Below are 13,333 nucleotides of genomic sequence, written 5' to 3'. Positions count from 1 at the left end.
GGTGTCAAAGGACGTGATGACGCCCTACGGACAGAAGTCTTTAGAAACAGAGATTGAAGGGAGAATGGTTTGAGAGAATCAAGTGCGATTGTATTGATGATTGAGTTGGGTATTTATATGTCCCCAATAGATGCATACAAAGGTTGCTTTACAAGGTTCGCGTCCTCTCAAAGGGGCGCAACATGTGGACAAAAGTAACTTCCTAGTTAGCTTAAGATGTTAGCCAATCTAATAAATTTTAGTTGGCTTAGGATCTAAGCTAATCTATTCCTAACATTCCCCCTTGGACAACACCATTTCTTGAGAATCTCTTGTATAATCTTCGGATCTTCTTGCATAGCCTTTAGAGTGTTCTTGTGTATCCATGAAGTTGTCCTTTCTAATCATCTTGCAATTCTTCATTTTTAGAATCTCTCCAAAAACCTGGTGAAAAAAATAGGAGAAAATGGTACAACATATAATGATTATTTTCTCCCTGATAACTCATATGAGAAAAACCTTGATAGGATAAATCTCATTAGTGAGTTTAGAGATCAATAAATATGCCTTATATACTTCCTTTAAAATCTCCGGTGGGGAAAATAGAAGTATGACATATGACAATGAAGATATCTTACCTCATTTAGCACCTTATATGAGAACCTTGAAAGTAAACCCATAAAGTGAAAAGGAGTGAAAATGAGTTTAATATGATGTGCCAATGTAATTCCTCTAAAACGAAGTGGGAAAATATAAGGAAAGCGAAATGGCATATGTGGACACTTGTATTTATATAGTCTCAAAAAACCTTTTATGAGAAACCATCAGGTAAAACTCATTAAGGGGGAAAAGAGTACAATATGTATGATCTGACGATCATCGACTCGTTATGATTTGGGAGTTTTACTCCCCCTGAAATTTGCAAATTTCAATAATTTTCTTTGCAATACTGTTCTGTATATAACCTTTATGCATTTGAGAAATACAAGTGATAATATCTTGATAGATAATGGTAGGTGATTCTGTTGAATCTTAACCACATAATCTTGAATGTAATCAATCATTTTGTGAAGCCATACAAATTTTATGATGACCCATATAAAGTAATTATACCATAATGATTAATAATAGTATACATTAAAGTATGTGCGAAGACATCCCTTAAAAGGATCTTCGGTGAATTCAGTCCACAATATGGCATTTTTGGGATCAAACAATTATAGCTAATATCTGTATATCACACAATGGTCAATTCTTGATGTTCCTGAGGGATTCAATCAAGATCTTTTGTGCCTTGAAGATATCAAAGGATGTTACTTACACTAACATTTAGTTGGGGTTAGCACTTTGGATAAATTGACAACAAAATATTGTCACACTTTGCAATAATAGTATTGCGATATGGAACTAGAGGTCCCGATGCCACTTCATCATAGATACTATGTATAAAATGAGTTTGCATTCCTGTTAGCTAGGGATAGTATGTGTGTTTGATATGATTTATCCATATTTAATTTCTATCATATTTTATGGATATGTTAAGACTCGTAGATAGGTATTCCTAAGGGAATATGCTCAAGTTATGAACTTGATAGTGTTTGATTTCATCCAAATCTCCGTCTTGATATGATTGTGAGCACCTTTCATGTATTTCGACGATAAAATCATCGACATATACATAGGCCATGTAGAATCCAGTGAGGGGTTTTGTAAATGACTACATGCAAGAAATCTTTATCCGAGTAATCCTTGTTCGTATGTGGTGCAAACCAAGCTGCTAAAAGTAGTGGCTGTAGATGCACTGAGTCTCTTTTCATTTTATACCCTTATTTGTTTTCCTGTGGTGCAATTGATCTGGTGAAGCCTAAAAATGTTAGTTGTAGGGACACTGAGTTTTTTAACATAAAAAATGGAAGTCCACAAGTGCTGACAGAATGTGATTGCTGCATGCAGGGACTGGCTCTCGGATGTTACTCCTTGAGGATGATGCACTTGAAACGCTCTCTGGTGAGTTCCTAGTCTCCCTCCTCTCTCCCTTGTGCCCGATAATGTCTGGCCATCAAGCCATGACTGATTGTGGTACCGACCATCAGGCCAACGCTTAAGAGCCTGGTTGTGTGGTTATGGTCTCTGTGGTGTTTTCCTTCGGCCACCGCAATCTTGTGATTGTGATGATCTTGTTGGCATGTTTATGTTACTTTCTATGAATTAGTTTTGGTAAGAACTAGTGTTTGTTTAGCCTTTTATTTCCAGATGACGTTACACCAGGTGTAATTTCATGAAGTGGCATGGAATAGTAACTAATTGATTAGGGTTATGCGATTGTTTGAGTTGTAATTCAATGAATATATTTGCTTCTTGGACATGCTAGGATTGACCTTTAGAGTTAATATTTCTCGCTATCATTCTTGTCGTGTTTCATAGGTATAAGAACAAATATTCTTTTACCAAGTTTTTGTGTTGATGATAAGAATGTGGCATGCTTCACCTGTTATCATGTGTCGTGTTATGATGTGCACAGTGATGATAGTAATCGTTTGACTTATGAGCTTGCTTTATCAGATTTGCAAGCAAAGTTTTGTATATGTGGCAGTGTAAGTCTGTTGTCAAATATGATTGCATGGGGATTAGGGAGCATTTTGTGGTTTGACATTTATTTGGTTGTCTGGTGGGCATCCTGGTATGGAACTAATAATCTGTGAGCGTGAATCCATCAAGTATCCTACTAACTGGCCCTGTAATGTCTCATGTTTCTACTGCGGCAATGGAGGATGCTATGAAGTGCCAATACCAGCAACTTTTTGTTGGTCGGTATTGTTGAGTACTGGAGTCGGCGCTTTGCATCGGCAACGGGGAAATCTGCCGTGCCGGGGATCTGGGTGGCGGTAGCCAAAGCATAGGACCTCCCCATGGATGAGGAGCTAAAGTGGTTAAGGAAACAAGGAAGTGATATCCCATCGTCCATCGCCGATAAAGAAATCAGGGACTGGCGCACGTACGCCCATCAACCATCGCCGTTTCTCTCCATCTTTGCCATGACCAACAACTCCACGGCCATCGTTAACCATGGCCACATCCTACCTGTGACGTCGTCCAGATGCTCCACGGAGAGCTTCACCGGAGGCCATGGTTTCGAGGTGGCCAGTACCTGCTGCTCGACGGCTTGGGCGTCGGCAAGTACATCAGCTCGTGCGTCTTCAGCGTTGGTGGCTACGACTGGACTATCCAGTTCTACCCAAGTGGTGAATCGGTCCATTTTGCCGCTAAGACTTTAGCATTTTTGTATTGTGTCAGCCAACAGGAAGGTACGAGGGCTAAGTTCACCTTGAACATGCTGGATTAAAAAAATGAACTAGATAAAAAATTCATGAATGGCTCACTTGCATGAAGCCCGGGGCTGGGGCTCCATGCTAAATAGCATGGCACCTTCGGTCTAGCATGACACCTCAGGACAGGGCGTCATGCTTATTTAGCATGGGTGCCATGATTTCTAGCATGACGCCCTAGCTCTGGGTGTTATGCAAATGGGCCATTTTGTGTTTTTATTAATCTATTTTATTTTGTGCTAAGGTTTCAGGAAAGGGAAAGACTTTTCCATTTTTCACCAGGCCAGATGCAGACGTCTGCACGTGCCTTCATCATCGAAATTATGCCACGGGAAATCGACTCGCGGAGGCTGGCTTCGTAGGAAAGATTCCGCAGATATCAGATATTTAGTTCGACAAAACAAGACCAGAGGTCAGCTGTCGTGCACTCGGTAATGCCGACCCTTGGATCTTCTACCATATTCAGAGACTGGCGGAACGCGTCACACATTGCCTCAAGAGCAAGTCGGCGCGTAACCCATCTTTTGGGGAACTTCGTGAACCAGTCAAGGCCTCGTCAAGCTATGGGAAGACAATGTGATCAAGTCAACCCTAGGCCGGAAGGTGCCAAGTCTGTGGGCTTGTTCAAGAGTTACTGGCGGTGCTATGACTCAAGAGTGACTCAAAATGTCGGAAGTCAGCCCAGAAGGCCGACCCAAGACCCCCAGGCCGCCTCACGGCCTCATCTTGTCAGTCCGCCCTAGTAGCCCTCCAGTGGAAGGAATTGTCATCCTTGTCGTGGAAGACGAGGAGGCCGGAGCAACCGGGAGATTCTGACTAGGATTCTATAACCATAGGCCCATGGTGTCATTTTAAGCCGGTGCCATTCTTGTCGATAGGCACCTTAGTCATCACCCTTTTGTATACCTATGATTTCTGATATCATCTTCGTACCTCGTACACCCCATTCAGTCAATACAATAAGAGACCGAGTAGAGTTTTACCTCTAGAGAAAGGGCCTGAATCAGGGTAAATTTCTCTCTTGTTTCCCCTCTTTGCTTTCCGGCTAGTCACAGCACCCTACCGAGGGGTTTGTCAAAATTCACACTGATACTATATCTCCAACCTAAAAACTCAAATATTCTAAAGCTCTATTTTTTGAGTTAATCGGTATTTTCTAAAGTATAATCACTTTTAATGTATTTTTTCAGAGAAACTTGTTGTATTAATTGAGTAGTCAATTTCTAAAGAATTTTGAACCAACTTGTGTAGTATTCCCAACCCAGGACGGTTCAAGTTCTAGCCTTGACATTGATGCTTATATTTTTTTGGATTTATTTCAGGCCTTCCAGCGTGTGCGTTCAGGAGGAGAAAACTTTTCCGTTGACTATGAAGGCGTCTGTTGTGACTTCGTCAACAGGGGTGAGTGTATGTGTGTATATGCATGCATGTTTGCTTCTGTACTGTGTTTTTTTTTTCTAGAGAATCTTTTTCTAGGGAACAAGGCCCCCATTCGGCTCCGGAGCGAGCCTAGTTTCTCATGGGCTGATTTCACTGAAAACTCTTTTCTTTGTCTGGTTGCCCAGCCACGAAGTAGACTCTCTCAGCCCGTCTGCTGCGCCTCTAGTCGACAAGCCGGCGGCTGGGGCGGCGGCGCCTGGGGTTTCTTCCTCTCAGCCTCCACCACCTTCGGGCTCGCCGCCGGTTGGACCTGATCAGCGTGCGGGATTGCGTCCTCTCCTGGCGACGTTGCCGTGCATTGCCCGTCGCGCCCTCGTTCCTCGGCGCGCCGCCCTCCCGCAGCTCCGTCGCCTTCTGTACCACGGTGCGCCGCTGCCCGTTCGTCGTGAACCATCAAGTTGGGTAGGCTTGGTTCAGATCTTAAATATTTTCCTCGATTTGAATGTTCCTCAACTTTTGTAGATGGGAAGCTGCTACGCGTCAACCAAAAGGTGACTTGTTTGGTGTTGAGATCTCATTGTTATCAGATTCATATCTGGGCTGTGTTTCGTTCAAGGTCCGATTTCGCCGGTTGAAACCTGTTGATCTCTCAGTTTAAGGCTCATATTTGCTAGTAGCTTGTAAACTGAATTTTGTCAGAGGAAGTTCTGTCTGCTTCGCAAGCCTGCAACACCCGTTGCATTTTTGTTCACCATGGCCAACAAATCCACCTCTGAAGTTAACCATGGCCAGCTACCCAAGACATCGTCCACATGCTTGACGGAGAGTGTCACTGCGGTGCATGATTTTGAGGTGGCCAGTTACCGTTTGCTGGATGGCATCGGCGTCGGCAAGCACGTTCGCTCAAGCACCTTCAGCGTGGGTGGCTTTGAATGGTTTATGAATTTCTTCCCGGATGGGAGGATGGCAGACTACGCTGGCTATGCATCAGTCTTTCTGGACCGTGTCATTCAACAGAATGACACGCATAATGTCAGGACTAAGTTCAGCTTAAACATGCTAGAGAAAGACGGCGAGGCACAATTAACTAAATGTGGTAAGATGGGTCATGTCTTTCCTCAGCAAAGTCATATTGGGGCTACTGCAGATTTGTTGCGAAAGAGAAACTGAAATCATCGTCGCAAGCCAACAATGGCTTCTTGATTATACGCTGTGTTCTCACCGTCATAAAAGAACCTCGCACCGAGGTTAAGAGGAACACTGTTGTGGTTCCGCAACCGAATCTGCAAGACCAGCTCTGCCAAATGTGGAAGGATGGCCAGGGAGCAGACGTGACATTCAGTGTGGGCGGCCAATTGTTCAAAGCTCACAGATGCTTATTGGCTGCATGGTCTCTGGTTTTCAAGGCGGAGCTCTTGGGTCCGATGAAGGAGAAGGAAACACACTGCATCAAAATTGATGACATCGACACTCAAATCTTTGAGGCTCTTCTTCACTTCATATACACAGATTCCCTGATAGTCGATGAGCACCAGAAAGAAGGTGAAATTGCAAAACTGCAGCATCTGCTAGTTGCCACGGATCGATATGGTTTGGATAGGTTAAATGTGATGTGTGAAAGTAAATTGTCTGAGTGCATTGACGTGGAGACTGTTGCAACAACATTGGTTTTAGCAGAGCAACACCACTGCAAGGATCTCAAAGAAGCCTGCGTTGAGTTTATGGCCCCACGGAATGTTCTACAAGCTGTCATGGCAAGCGATGGTTTCAAACATTTGGTAGCAAGCTGTCCTTTGGTCATGAAGGAGTTACTGGACATGGTGTCCCGTGGTGGCTAGTCCGGTACGTTCAGAGGTCAAATTATCATATGTGGAACTAGTTATGCAGACTGCTATTTTCAATCCATTGCTCGGTTTACCTATGACTTATTACACCGTGATATTGTGATGAGTCGTGTTTGCATTTTTGATGATATTTTTACCATATCAGTTTGATTAGTACTCCATGGCATAACTCCTATTTGAGGAAAAGGCTGTTATCCAAAGGAGTGCTTGGATCATTCACTGGCAGTATAAACTGTAAGATAATATACTGTTGCCCATGCAGTTTATTATTCAGTTCATTCAGAATTTTGCTGTATGATTGAATTTATTGTAGTGAGAATATTATTCGGGTATTATACTAGTACAATTGTCCAAAATTTAACTAATGATCCTCGTGCTTTATTATAGTACAACCGTTCAAATGGTAACTTCAGATTCATTCTATTTTAGACAATTCTGGAGTAACCAATTTTACATGATTGTAGTTCATATTTTATAGTATGCCAAAATAAACAGAATTCGTTCTACCACATATGAGCCAAAAAAAAAGGTTCTTTCATATTACTAGACACATATGTCAACTAAGTTCGAAAGAAAAGGAAGGGTGTTAAATAATGTTTTTGACTCAATGGAGCATACCATGCATCTACCATAATTGGCTGTTTGCCAAGGTGTGTAGTAGGTAAGTTCGAAAAAAAAGGAAGGGTGTTAAATAATGTTTCTTCTATAATTGTTGTTTCTATTGCCAAGGTGTGTAGTAGGTAAGTTTGAGGTACAGTATCTGGTAGGGCTCCTGCAGTTTTTGGTCGTTTGGTTCTAGTTGTAAGTTTTTTATCTCTCTCTCTCTCTCTTAATATTACACATGCATCCTCCTGCATGATTTGAGAAAAAAAAAAGAGTAAATATCCTTTTCTCGGTTTATCCAAATGAACAAACATAAGTTAACAAAAGGTTTTTTCATAGAAAAACTAAGCTATTCTGTTCACAACTTTGGTTGTTTGGTTCTAGCTAGTTGTAAACTTTTGGTTGTAGGTAAGTTTTAGTACTCCCTCTGTACCGAAATATAGGTCGTTAAAGGATTCCACGTACAAATCTCGTTACACTACGAAATTTTTGAAGTTTCCCAAAATGCCCTCCCACTCGCTAGCCTCACCCACTCGTCACTCACCTCCCTCCCAGATCCCCTCCCTCGTCGCCGGCCTCTCCGCCCCGTCGTCGCCGACCCCCCCTCCCCTGTCGTCGCCGGCCTCTCCTCCTCCGACCACGATTTCTCCCACGGCCTGCGCCAGAAACCCACCACGATTTCTCCCAGGTCCAAAGATCGATATTTTAGGCGCCGGCAACGAGCTTCTAGGCGGCGGAGGCGTTGGTTCTGCGTGCGCCGGTGCTACTGCGACGGCCGGCGGCTTGCGTGTCAAGCCCGTCGCCCTGCTTCCCTCCGACGACCCCGACGCCGCCGCCTGCCCCCCGTGCGGAGTTGGCGGTGGCGGTGGAGAGCCCGCAGCCAGCGGCGTGGGACCAGTTCAAGGAGGAGGTGTGATCATGGAGGAGGACGGTGGCGGTGCAGCAGCAGCTGCTGCTGATGTAGGGGAGCTGTTGACCAGGGAGATCAAGAAGAGGTTGCTGGTCCATGCCCGTGAGAATGGGAATGGCCATGTCCATGTCAATGGAGGAGAAGCAGAGGAGCTCTAGTACAGGAGTACTCCAGTACTCCAGTAATTTTTCAGTAATTTTGCTTGGATATTTAACAAGATTGAACTGTACATGCGTGGAGTAATTTTACTTGGAGTATTTAACAAGATTGAACTTGTCAACATTTAACAGTATTTTTCAGTAAGTATTCTGAACATGCTTCTGGATATTTTTCAGTAAAATTAACTTGTGTTTGCAGTATAACTGTAACTTGTGCTTGCAGTATAAAAGTACAGTATATATCTCCAGGAACAGTACTCTTTTTCTCTACCTCAACAAGGAGTAATACAGTTCTTTTTTGTCACACAATGTTTGCACAACAACCTTTTCTCTCACACACACACATCTCACATGGATGCAATCCATGGCACATTAGACAGAGACATCCTTGTTGAATTATTAGCATCCTACTCCATTTCCAGGAGTACATGAGCAACCTACTGAGCATTAGGAGTATCATTGTGATGCCTGCTTTACATGGGCAAGAGTTTGAGCAAAACAAAAAAATACTCCAAATGCTTCCTTCAGTTCAGTATTTACTCCAAATGCTCAGTTCAGTTCAGTATGATCTCAGTTCTGTTCCAGTGTACTCCAAATGCTCAGTTGAGCACAGAAAGTATAAACTGAAAATTGCAACCAAATGCTAATTTCTGTATTTACTCCAAATTATTGTAAACTTATTCAAAGTTTCCAAATTGTTCAGACAGTAGATGCAGTGGATTCAAAGTTGTTCAAACTTAGCTTAAACTAAGACAGCTCTCGAAACTGGAGTACTGCTGCATCAGCATTCAGCAGATGCAGTAGATTCAAAGTTTTCTTTATCTTAAACTTAGTTTATGATTCAAAGTTTCCTTTAGCTTAAACTCAGAGCAAGTCTCAGTTTATGATCATCAAATTGTTTACTCAGATGCAGAGCGAGTACTGGGCGAGGAGATGAACCTAGGCGAGCAAAATTGATAACTGTGGTAGCAGCTCCTGTGCAGCGGCAAGTACTCCAGCGGCAGAAGATCCTGTGCAGCGGCAATTACTCCAGCGGCAGCAGCTTCGGTGCGCGGCGAGTAGTCCAGCGGAAGCAGCACCTGTGCGCGGGTGAGGGGCCTGGGCGGCAGCAGAGCATCAGCTCGCCTCCACCTGGGTGCGGGCGAGGAAGAGCCCAGCACCACCTCGCCTCCACCTGGGCGCGGGCAAGGAGTAGCGCCTGGACGCAGGGGAGGTGGGGTGGGGGTGGAGGTGGGGGTGGAGGTGGAGGGCGGAGGTGGCGGCGGAGGCGGAGGTAGAAGACGATAGGTGGATTCAAATCAGAGGGGTATTCATGTCATTTCGCCTGTTTTCACCTGGTCGGAACAAAACCTTCGGAACGGAGGGAGTATTACATATGCATTTCTCCTGCATGTTTAAAAAAGGACGCCGATATCGGCGTCCTTTTTTATGCATTTCTCCTGCATATTTAAAAAAAGACGCCGATAAGTGCCACACATGAGCGTTAGGGGGTCTGCCCACACATTTTGTGTGATGTATAAGAAGAACAGGCCACACGCCTACGCGTGGGCAAAACAAGTAATGCCCACACACCTCTTTTTTTCCCTCCCGATCCCTCTCACACGCGTGCGTGTGGGCGAAATAGATAATGCCCACACGCCCCGTACGTCGGGCCTCGTACCTCGTGGTCCCGCACACCCCGCGTGACAGTCACCGCGCATCCCGCAGTTGTCATGGTCTAGACCCTCATCCATGTTCGTTTAACTGTAGTTGCCATGTCGCTGAACTCCGGTTGCCATGTCGGACAACTATAGTTGCCATGGTTACTCAACTGCAGTTGCTATGTATGGTCTGGTCTATTGCAGTTGCCATGATTTCAAAATTTTAGGAGTTGCCACCCACTAACACTAGGCAGTTGCCATGTAGCACTACAAAAAGGCATGGCAAAAAAACATGTTCGGGTAAAAGAGAGAGTTGCCATGTGCTCACAAGCACGCTAGGGCAGTTGCCATGTAAAGAGAAAGAGTTGACATCTGCTTACGTGCACGCTAGGGCAGTTGCCATGTACCATGCAAAAACACATGGCAACTCGGGTAAAAGAGAGTTGTCATCTGCTTACAAGCAAAGTTGGGCAGTTGCCATGTACCCTGCAGAAACACATGGCAACTGCCAGCTTTGGGTGTGGGCGAGGAGACGAGCGTGTGGGCGAAGTAATAAACGCCGACACACCAGCCCCCTCTACGTGCGTGAAAACTGGTGTGTGGGCGAATTGCTAAACGCCCACACACCAGCCCCCCGTATGGTGAAAAAGGACGTGTGGGCGACCGGATGAATGCCCACACACCAGCTTAATCCTACGTGGCACACAAAAACTGCTAGAACGCGCCAAGATTCATGCAGAATTGGTTGGACAAGGATCCATACGTGTGGGCGAGTTGCCAGACACCCACACGTGTGGGCGTTAGTATTTTCGTTAAAGAAAAGTAAATATCCTTTTCTCGGTTTATCTACGTGCTTCATATGAAACACGCAAATGCACAAACCAACAAGTTTTCTAGAGAAGGCTTGCACACAAAAAAAGAAGTTAACAAAGCTCTTTTTTTATCGAAAAACTAAGCTATTCTGTTCACAACTTGGTCTTGAACGGCACATAGTTTTTGAGCGACTGGGTGATCCCCTGCACGGACGCGACGGTCACGCCCACCGTCACCGCGAAACACACGAAGCTCAGGCTCTGCAGCGCCACCCACTTCCAGGAGGACCTCTTCACTTTGCTCTGCCGGATGTACATCTCCACGGGGAAGTACACGGTGAGCGGCTAGAACCCGAGCGCGCCGAGGAGCCCAAGGATGTCGTTGAAGAAGGGCAGCAAGATGGCAAGTATGGTGCTCACGACGACGAACGCCGTCCTCCACACCATCCTGAACATGTTGACGCCGAACCTGTCGGCGCCGAAGGGATGGTACTGGCGGACGACGAAGTCCGAGCCCGGCCACCGTGCCGCGGCCCAGCTCTCCACGGCGGCGTAGATGGGCTGGCAGTAGACCTGGTAGGCGCCGACGAGGTGCACGACGATGCAGACGTTGGCGAAGTCGATGAGCCAGAAGGGCTCGTAGAAGCCGAAGCCGGTGAGCATGTTCCCGTGCGCCGCGTTGCCGAAGGCGGCGTAGCCGAGGCAGCCGCAGAGCATGTAGAAGGCCGTGGTGGTGGAGACCCCCATGAGGTTCGCCTTCCTCATCGTCTTGTTCTCGGCCGGAGGTGCCCTCACCGTATCCTGGATTTCTATAAGGACCATGGAGTACGAGTAGGCAAATGCGATGTTGCCCAGCGCTTGCAATGTCAGCCATATCTTCTGGGCCGAACTTGCGACGTCTACCCCAATTACGGTGCCACCCATGGTCGTCTTGCCGGTAGCGCCTGATATGGTCTGCGCCAGGGAGAGGCCAACGCCGATGGTGGAGTAGGAGAAGGACATGGCCGCGGCCAGGATAGACAGCCACGCCATCTCGTGGAGGTTGGGGAGCTGGGAGAAGACGTTGCTGAACAATTGCATTGATTGGCACAACAGGCATTTGTTGGAATTAACCCCTGATGATAAAGGCATCGATGAACTAAATGAGAAACTAATTGTGGATGGTGCAAATGGTATTGGTGGGTTGAAGTTGGAACAAATAAAGCCAAATCTGGCCAGATTAGACATTCTTGTGAGAAATTCAGGAAAAGAAGGAGAAGGAATACTTAATGAGAGATGTGGTGCTGACTTTGTTCAAAAGGAGAAGGTTCTTCCTCTTGGATTTGGCCCTAATGATGTTGGTGTCAGGTGAGTCTTGGTTACTGTTTATATTTGCTGCGTTATGTTCACATTGATTGGGAGACCCCGAACACGACCATGTACATGGTGGTGTACACGCCGCAGTCGGCGGAGTGGCCGCCGCTGTGGAAGCAGTTGGCCTTATACAGAGCCGTGGCGCTGGTGGACGCCGTGATGGTGTACCCGATTGCGGTTCCGACGAGGTTGACGTACTGGCAGAGGCCGCAGAACCACACTTGCCCGCTGCCTAGGTAGGACTCGACGGCCTCCATGTAGGTGTAGTTCCTCTTCCCGGCGACGGCGTCGCCGCTGCGGTAGCAGTCGGTGAGGAGCACGGAGGTGTAGTACGTGACGCCGGCGAAGACAACAAGCGTGGCCGGCCCAGCGACCCAGCCAAGCTGCGCCATGGACCAGGGCAGGGACAACACGCCGGAGCCGATCACCGCCGTTATGATGTGCGCGCTAGCTGTCCATACGGTTCCCGTTCTCTTCGGCTTGCCGTCGTCGTCGACGGAACCGTCGCCGATGATCCGCAGACGGTGCTCCGCCGGCAGTCCCCCGATCTCCACATCGACGTCTGCTAGGGCCATCTCGCGCACTTCAGCTGGTCTCGGGGAGCAAGCTGCGATGCGCGCGCCGGGCAGCATCTTATAAGTTATAACAGCACAGGTGATTACTCCGTGTTCCGTCTTCAGTCGATCAAATTGCCTAAACCGACTCGGATCGGATTTGATTTGTTCCCGGGTCTCATCTTTAACTCTGAAGCACGCAACTGCCCTCGACGGCGGTGGTCGGCTGCACGCAGTTACATGTCCATGTGACACACAATTAACCTATCTTTTTTTCCATTATGTTTGCCTTTTCATTTCTTTGTCACATGAAAGATTTTTTTCAATAAAAATGTTTTTTTGGAAGAATGATGAGAAAAACAAAGAGGGAGCAAGTTGTTACGAGCACCAAGCCTAATCCCATTTGTAGTATTCTAGGCGCCGATCGACCGGCCCAAGGCGCCCCTGCACCGTTGGATTCTCCCTCTTCTCCTTCCTTGCGTAGCACGCGTTCCTCACCTGCCAAAAAATCGAGTCGTCGCATACCGCCGCATCAGGAAGAGAGCAACGGTGAGCACCGCTGAATCCGCCATGGATGTGTGCCCACCAACCCTCGAATCACCGCCGGCTCCCCACCACTCGACGCGCTGTCGCCACCCTTGCAGAGCCGGTGCATCACCCCCATCCCCCATCATGGGTGCTTGCAACATGGGGTTTGTCGACTCCGCCCCCCGTCATTGCCGCAGAATACCACTCTAGTTGGTTGCAGCAACCCGGGCTGCTGATTCCAGCTCT

The 13,333-nt window shown here is 46.7% G+C and overlaps 2 pseudogenes; one reads left to right on the top strand and one right to left on the bottom strand.

The window, feature by feature from the left end:
- The first annotated feature begins 4,773 nt into the window (after nt 1-4,773).
- Nucleotides 4,774-8,369, top strand: LOC109768452 (BTB/POZ and MATH domain-containing protein 2-like; annotated as a pseudogene).
- A 2,304-nt stretch (nt 8,370-10,673) lies between these two features.
- Nucleotides 10,674-12,779, bottom strand: LOC109768445 (amino acid permease 8-like; annotated as a pseudogene).
- Nucleotides 12,780-13,333: the final 554 nt, after the last annotated feature.

This window comes from Aegilops tauschii, chromosome 2 (assembly GCF_002575655.3).
Source record: "Aegilops tauschii subsp. strangulata cultivar AL8/78 chromosome 2, Aet v6.0, whole genome shotgun sequence".
Lineage (NCBI taxonomy): Eukaryota > Viridiplantae > Streptophyta > Magnoliopsida > Poales > Poaceae > Aegilops > Aegilops tauschii.
Note: the sequence above shows the minus strand (reverse complement) of the source record. Positions and strands in the feature narration are given on the sequence as shown.